Below are 8,922 nucleotides of genomic sequence, written 5' to 3' on the forward strand. Positions count from 1 at the left end.
TAATGTTCCGAGAGTTTGTCAAAATAGTGTCAGAACTTGAATCTGTCCTTACAATAGCAAAAACATCTGTTTGTGGGGAAGACAGAAACTGAACACTATAAGCTCTGTAAAGTACATTTCCTTGACCACAGAAATGGATTAAATGATAATTCTAGCTGGCTGACTGACTAGTAAGCAGGATTGCCTCAATTTCTAGAACAATAATGGGGAACATAATGGAGTGCTACTACTGAAGGGAACTGGACAGAAAGAATCCTTCCGATTGTAAGCTAGCAATTCGATGTTCTTTTATTGTCTTAGTGAAAGCCCATCCGCCAGAGATTTAGGAGGCTAAGCTTTAGGGGATAAACTTTGGAGGTCTACCTTTTCCTTATGCCTTGGATCAATGAAATAGAAATGTTTTGGCCCAGCTAAGAAAATATGAGACCAGATCTACTTCAAAAAAGTTAGGCATTACTTCTACCTGACCCCCTCCCCCAGCTCCCATTAGAAATAGGTAGGTCATCTTAAATGTGATTGCAATATGATGATGACTTACAACTTTGAAGATCTAATTTTTGGGGGTCAGTGTTAAAATTCTAGTGAGAGTTATAGAGAACCAAAAGAGTCAGGTTGTTTTTTACTATGTAATAAATGCAAGGAAAGGTGTCTAGCAAACTAACTGTAGAAATTCCCTTTGGATAAACAAATTGTTTGGAAAGGAACTGTTCTGCTGTAAAAATATTATCTAGGGATAGAAATTCTAATAGCAGCAGTGATAGCTAAGGAAGTGACTGAAATCTGGTTTTTGAGAGTCAACATCTCAGGTGATCCTTAACTAGCAAATTTTCATGGCTCTGAAGGAGGGGCAGACTTATGGTTGCTGAGTCTCTCTGACAAGCTGCAAATAATGAAACCGGGAACCGTGGTCACAAACTGCATCAGTGGATGTGGTAAATGTTGGTATACAAAAAAGCCATGAAGGGACAACAAGGAACATGCATTCCCAGAAGTATTATTAGATTTGTTCCTGCTGTGGGTTTAGATACGGGGGAAGTACAGCAGCTGAGGACACAATCTGGTTTAGGACAGTCTCTGAATTCAAAACTGACTTATGTTGGTTCTAAGGGAAACACTCCAGCAAATTGGGAAGAGGGCTGGGCAAGCCTTTGGAGAAATCGCATCAAAGAAGTATAAACACTGTTAAAATTGCTTCACTCATAGTTTAAGTCAAGAGAAGAGGGGACGGGAAGGAAGAGCAGGATCTAATTATGCAGAGATTATACAAAACTGCTTGAACTAATTATGAAAGTCCTTACTCATTGCTGCAATAGATGATACCTTGACATTGTAGCAGGCTCAAACTGTTTTCTACCCTAAATCTTAAAAGTCGATACCTGAAAATGGAGTTGCATATGAAGGAGAACAGAAGAGAGTTGCTTTCATAGCAAGATAAGGCCTGAGGCAATTTGAAGTGACAGTTATCTGACAGGTTGAGACACTCACTTGGAGGGTGCTGCACAATATATCACACTCAGACTGTTTTTCCCAGATGATATGCTGGTGCATGCTGAAAAGCTTTAAACAGGAACTGATATATTTAGAGTATTGAAAGCTTATGGCTGCCACTCCGCATTCAACATTGACCTCATATAAAGGGAGTTTTCCTTGGACATGGGATAAGTTCACAAGCTGATGACTTTGAATTGTTAAGGTGCAGAACTGATGAAGCCTTGCTGAAATCTGTGGAATTATGAGCTACATTTCATTCAAGATATATGAGCTGAAACAGACTGCCATCCAAATATGTGTGAGGCCAGCCATGAATATGAACTGTAGGGATAAAGAAGTTTGACAAGTATCCATGCAAATACAGAGGTCTGGTATTATTTGCAGAATTATATTGTGAGTGTACACATCCTGGTGAATGGATGAGACAGAAGCAGTTGTTTTGGGGTGGGGAGTGGGGGGCGAGGGCGGGAGGGGGCAGGCACAAAGAAAACAAAATGAACTTCAAGCTAACAGGAAAGAAATCAACACAGCTGATGATAGATAAAGAGGACAGTATCAATGAAATTTTATAAATATTTTTTTCTCGTTCTAAAAGGATTAGACCATAGGCTAACTCTTCTATCCCTTTTAAGGCAGAATATATATACTTTCAGTGTGATCATGTATTTCATTGTTGCATATATTTAAGTCAAGTGATTCTCTGTGAAGGTTACAGTTAAGAACAGGAAGTTCAGACATGCTCACGACTTCATATGACATATTCATAAAACCTGATATGCTCTAACCTTGCCTGTTTAGCATTAGAATTAAGAGGTTAGATCAGTTTTATTCTGAGTTATTCCAAGAGATAACTTGCAACTGATATTTCAGTGCTCAGATTAGCCACATAGTGTCACCCTAGACCATCAAAAAGTCTAATAAAAGGCATTCTGCCTAATCACTAGCTTTTAGAAGTTGTACTGGAAATAGTCTGGAGAAATGTTACTACTTCTAAATAATTAACAAGATTCTCAGGGGAATCTATTTCATCCTGTATGACACATCTGTAGCCAGAATCTATCCGTCTTCAGGTGTTCCTGAAATTTTGGACAAGAGCCATCTGCAATGCTTTATGCTAATTGTCATCAGCAAAGTGCATTTTGGTAGTTTCTTTCTGCTTGAGGTCTTGGCCTCTATACTTTTCGTATTTAAAGAGAAAGTGCTAACTCTGGTGTTTCAGAGTTCTAGTGATTACATGTCAAAAGCATATTTTTCCAAACTTTTGAAATATAATTTAGATTCTGAAGGCATACCTATGTTTCAGAAAAAGCACAAGTATTTAGGTTTATTCCACTAAGTTACTCCAGTAATGCTTCAAAAGAGGTCCCAAAGCAAAACCTCATATTTGACTTCCTGATCCATGGTTTCTGAAAGTATTTGGAATAGAAATTGATTTATATTCCTGGGCTTACATTTGCCCCATATGGCTTTCATTTCAAATGAAGTTTGTAATGTCCAGATTTAGACCTAGATAATACAGAAGTCTTGAAAGAGCAATCATTTTTAAAATCTATTTTTTTTAAAAACATAAAGCAAAGTTACAAAGCATGTTTGAAATCATAAATCATAGAATGGTTTAGGTTGGAAGGGACCTTAAAGATTATCTAGTTCCAACCCCCAAGAAAAGATCTAAATCCAAAAATACCAGAAAAGCTTCCTCCAAAACTACAGTGGCATTAAAATCCAGCTGCAGACAGAAGGTTATGGACATCTGGATGTGGAGTGAATTGAGATTCAAAGCCTATCCTCACTCTCCACAGCAGATTAAATATTAAAAATACTAACAAGAGATACTACTTATAAAAAGTAATAGATACTCATAGTTAAGGTAACTGGTATGTAATATATAACACCTAAGGCACTCTTGATAGCAATAGCTGATAACAATCAATTACTCACCCGGTATATTTAAGATGGTGCTTTTGCCCATATTTCCTTTGTGACCTGTTGCATCTGCTAACTTAATGAGAAGATTAAAACTATCACCATAGTCTGGCAGGGAGACAGACGAGCAAATTTCAATGCTTAAGGACTTCAGCCAACCACAGTAAGAAAATCAGAATGTTGTTAGCAATGGGGGAATTCTAGAACTGAGATTTATCTGGATCCTGTTTCCACACTATGTATGATCACACAGACCAATGTAGTTCAAGTCTAATACAGTGATTGTACTGGATAACAGAAGCTCCAATTGGTAACTTCTTCCAGAGTGACATGAATCTCCTGAAGAACAAGTCTTGATATTAAACTCTTCTAAGTATTTTACACTGCAGGGCCCCATTCAAAGCTGTTCCTTATTACCAGGATACAAAGTGAAGTGGCAATTTAGAAGTGAATAATATCTATAAAAAGAGTTCACCAAGCTTCAGCTTATATTTTGGACAAGTTCCATCTTTTGATAAACAGTGCTATAGTAAAATAAATTAGTTAAGATTAAATCTGACTCAGGGGTTCCAAACGATGGGTAATGATGGATGTGCAGGTTGCTTTCTCAAAATATTTCCTAGTAGTCTTAGAAATTCTGGATTTTGCTAAATGTTCCTTAATTATTTGCTATATGCTCAAGGAAATAAAACAGTGAAATTGGTTCAATGAATTTGGGTGAAATTAGAGAAAGCTCTGTTAACCTGTTTATTCATTTTTACAAATGTTAGTGAAATAATGATGCCATGGAGATATGAAGTCACCTTTATCTTGATATTTTGGGCTGCTTTCCCCATGAAAAATATTGATAGTGATGATAGCTAGAATTTAAATAGAACTTTTTTTTCCTCCTTTCAGCAATAAAACCACTCTCTTCATGAATAAACAACCACATTACCATGTTTACCAGTTCTGTTATAATTGCTCCTGACAAAGTGCAAGAGATGACAAAGCCAAGAGGCAGCAAAATAGTCAGCTACTGGGCTGCTGAACTGTGCTCCAAACAAAAATGAAACAATTTTTAGCACGTCCCAGGGGTTCCAAAATTAATTGATCAAAAGCCTGCTGCAAAATTCAGATTTACTTTGTGCTCTATCTTTTTCCTTGGGGACAAGTCTGTGGAAGCAGATGAAAGAGGAATGTAAGGATATTGCATGCTGGGGGCGGGGGTGGGGGACGTTATTTGGTTTTGTTTAGTGGGTTTGGGATTTTTGGTTTGGTTTGGTTTGGTTTTTTGACATATTGGATTTTTGTTCCCTCAGATGGGATATTTTTGGTGAAAGAAAGTTGTGTGTATATTGAGTTTGTAAGGGCAAGGGCAAAAGACCAGTGAATGATGGTTAACTGCACTACTGATGCATACACCACAACAAGATATTCTTGAAGTCTGTTGACAGAGTTCAACTCTGAAAAACATATTTGGAAAACTAGAAAAGCTGCAAATGACAGTGAAAAGCTTCTTATCTTACTCCACTTGCTGTCAATCCCCCCAACTTCTTGTTGTCTTCTCGTTATCTCTGAAGTGCCTGCTTCATTTCCATTCTCCACTCTTGTCTGAGCAGCCTCCTTTTTCACCATAGCGCACCTCAGAACCCACAGCTCCTCCTTGCCTCCATTCCTCTCTCTTCAGCTCTTAGTTGCTCCCTGAACTTCACACCTTTTTTTCAGGGACTGGGCTGGGCTGCTGTTGAAAATGGCTCTTTAAAAAGTCCTTTGGTAAGTCCTAACCACACTGAGATTGCTGGGAACAGTGTGTACAAAGTCTGAAAACCAGGCTGTGAGAGGTGCAGGGATCTCTGCAGGGACTGGCTTGTCCCCAGAAATTGTGCCCTCACTACTTTTGCCTCCTGACTGCAGAACCTTCGTTCATGGTATATCCCTGCATTCTTCCAATCTACTGATGCTAAATAAATAAATAAAAATGCAGTTACATAAGACTTAAATCATTATGGGGTGGCAGGTGCCTGAAAGTTTATGGCCTAGATACAGCAATGAACAGGCTATTGAGTTCACCTAAAAACTAATTAATACTCATAAAACGTGACGTATGGAGGGAAACTGGAGAGCATAGATTTCTAATACCTAGAGGCATGCATGTCCTGAAGACCATTCAGCAGCTCAGAAATCTCACACAAGATTAAGATTTAAGGTGTCACTAGAAGTGTCATATGCAAGGAATTAGTATAGTTCATTACCAGAATCTGAGTTTCAAATAACATGAAATCAGTATCTTGTACAAATTAGACCTATACTCACAGTATTTGGTAGGAATGCTATTGCTTACAAAGAAAGATTTCAGGATGCGCTTTGGTTAAATAAATGAACTAGCTTTGGTAATAGTTGTCTCTCTAAGCTTTTGTCACTATTCATTTTGACAAATATAATTATATACAATAAATATCTATTTATTTTTATTTTCCCATATTTCTGTTTCCAAGCAACAAGCATGAAGATTGTTAGCTTTCGTATTGACTCCCTCTTATTATCTGTTGGCCTTTCCTAAATTGCTGGAGTGCTCAACCTACTGTCTTCAGATTGATTTGGTTTGGTTCTTTTGCAGCCTGTCCAGACAAGCAGACTGAGCAGCTCTGATCTGTAATTAATATACACAACAAGAAGGGTCATTTAGTAAAAACAAATAAGAAAACCTCACTATTGGGAGAAAATTCTGAAAAAAGGAGGAGTCTCAAAATTACTTTTCCTAAATAGCTGGAACTGCTAAAATGAAATCTTTTTGTATGAACAGTAGAATGTTATCCTCTTCCTCTTTTTATTCATTTTTATTTAAAAATGAAGCCTCTTTCTAAGAAGTCTTAAAACAACAGTTGCAAATAATGGAAGGAAAGCCTGAAAATTATCTACTATGATTAAAACATACCTTAAAAGAACATATATACACATAAGAAAACAGAATAGCTACAATATGAAGAATAAGATATTCTATATATGTTTCTTTCAGTATTTAATGAAAACAAGGCAATCTGAGCATTTCTGTTCTTATCTAGAATACCATACAGCAGGTCTAGTGCTTACAGGAGAACTAAGCAGTTCCTGTCTTGCAGTATATTTGATTTGAGTGGGATTGGGAAGCAGTCAAAGCTCCCGCTTGGCTCTCTCCTGGGGCTTTCTGGTAATTCATCACCAGTTCTAGGGATCCTCATCACAAACAATGTACAAGAGGAAATAAAGCAGAAAATCTGGATTATTTGAAGTTTGGCTTATTCAGCTTATTTGAAAGGTACAAGTAGAACAGAAAATACATTTTAAAAAAAAGTTTGGCATGTTTCCAAACAGGAAAATGCTGTAAGAAGGACCAAAGATGAGCGATTTTATTTTTTTTAAGTATATTTATTTATGTTTAAGAAAAAAAGTGTTGAACACACACACACAAAATGGACTAGCAGCTTTCTGGCAAGATCAATGTCCAATAGTTGTAGACTTTTAAACGGAAGATTGCTTTGGAGCACAGTTTTCCTGCCAGTTTGTCCGTGCTCTCTCTATGTTTTAAAATCGATCCAGGTTCAGTATATTTTTCAAAATTGGGTAGTCTAGAGATCTAGGCCCCATTCAAGATAACACTCAACAGGATAATCTTTTTGACAGAGGGTTTTTGCAAAACTAAAATCAGAATAGTTTGCTGTTGGTGATATTGTAAACCTGGACTAATTCTATTGTCTTCAGTACTGAAAAAGTAACTATTCAGTATTTAATAAAACTGATCAGAGATCCTAAGTGCAGATATTATGTTCTATAATATTTATTCTTGCAGCAGTTCTTTGCTTGTTGCTTAATAAGGCTCATCTTTGATTACAGATACTCAGGATAGTGTTTTGTTCTTGCTGACTTTAAATTAAGTACAGTTAGTTGGATATCAGAAGGAAGGGGGAAGACAAAACAAAATATTTGTCCTAGAAGGAAGAGAGTTTTAGATTTATCAAGTTTAGTCTTTATTGTGTTACACCCATGCATAAGTTTTTCTAAAGGAAATAATTTTTAATATTACACCGTACACAGGCAGGTAAAGTGATTTTTAAATTTTCCCCACAAAATCAGTTTTGAGCAGAAACACTTTATCCTAAAACCCCCAAGATTTTCCATGGAGTTATCAACCTGCAAGTATCTATTTTTGAGTTTGTAAGCAGAATAAAAGCTGTAAGAGTTTCAAACTTTGAAGAGTTTTCTGATTTCCATGCCACTGCATAAAACCATTTTCCTCTTTCAATTAAATTTTTAAATGTGTAATATAAATGTAATTAGCAATGTTGATCCCTTTTTATTCTATTTTAAATTGCAAGAAATAGGAAAGAACTCATCGCAAAAGCCCACCAACCCTACCCTTTCTAACGAATTAGCTAATGAAGAGAGTATGCAACTCAACACAAAGGGATGGACTCCGGCCTTGGGTTTGGTCTTAAAATGTCCTTAATTCCTGCAAAAACAACAGAAATTCCACTTTCTTTCTAATATGTAGTCTGATGAAACAATCTGTTGACAGTTTCAACTTGAAAAATTACTGTTAAGTATTGTTTTCCCTTCATGTGAAGTTTTTCAAGCATTTTGCCACTAAATTGAATTTCGGGGTGTCTCTACTGCTAAGGCTCATTCTCACTTTCAACCCCAGTAAAACCAGATGAACAAGGCTAGACTAATATTTTTGCCTGTAAACCTCCACAGAAATATTCTCATTTTGTGCGTGTTTCTCTGCTTATGAACAGAACATAATAAAGCAAGACTTTCTCTGTAAAAGACTTTATATTCTTCATCACACAGGCTTTAAAATAGACAATGAACTTGTTAAGAGATTCTTTTCTCAGAGTAGAAAGATATTTAAACTAGACAGCCTACTTGGATCCTGATTCAAGCAAACATCTTTACTCAATGACAAATGAAGTGTGTGTTTAAAGTAAATTACATGCTTAAGTCCTGTGACTTATATGTCCCTTCCTAAAGCACAGACATAATTCTCTTCTTCCCTGACTGCTAGCTAATAGGGGCCAGTTAATATCGACTACAATATCAGCTTTCAAATTGGAGGTAAGCCAGAAAACATTTGCAGTCATATGTGATATACAATAACAATGCCACTTATAAAAATGGAAATTCACTCTGAGGCTTGACAGGTATTAACTTATTTAATAGCCTCTTGTGCAGTATTCATCTTCCTTAGAGTAATCAAAAAAAAAAAAAGAATTTAAGGCTAAAGACTACAAATATTGAAAAATACTTGGTCAGCAGGAGTAGGGAAGTGATCGTGCCCCTGTACTTGGTACTGGTGAGGCCGCACCTTGAATACCGTGTTTAGTTTTTGGGGCCCTCACTACAAGAAGGACACTGAGGTGCTGGAGCGTGTCCAGAGAAGGGCAACGAGGCTGGTGAGGGGTCTGGAGAACAAGTCTTATGAGGAGTGGCTGAGGGAACTGGGGTTGTTTAGCCTGGAGAAAAGGAGGCTCAGGGGAGACCTCATCGCTC

The sequence above is a fragment of the Aptenodytes forsteri genome, unplaced genomic scaffold, assembly GCF_000699145.1.
Source record: "Aptenodytes forsteri isolate BGI_AS27 unplaced genomic scaffold, ASM69914v1 Scaffold105, whole genome shotgun sequence".
Lineage (NCBI taxonomy): Eukaryota > Metazoa > Chordata > Aves > Sphenisciformes > Spheniscidae > Aptenodytes > Aptenodytes forsteri.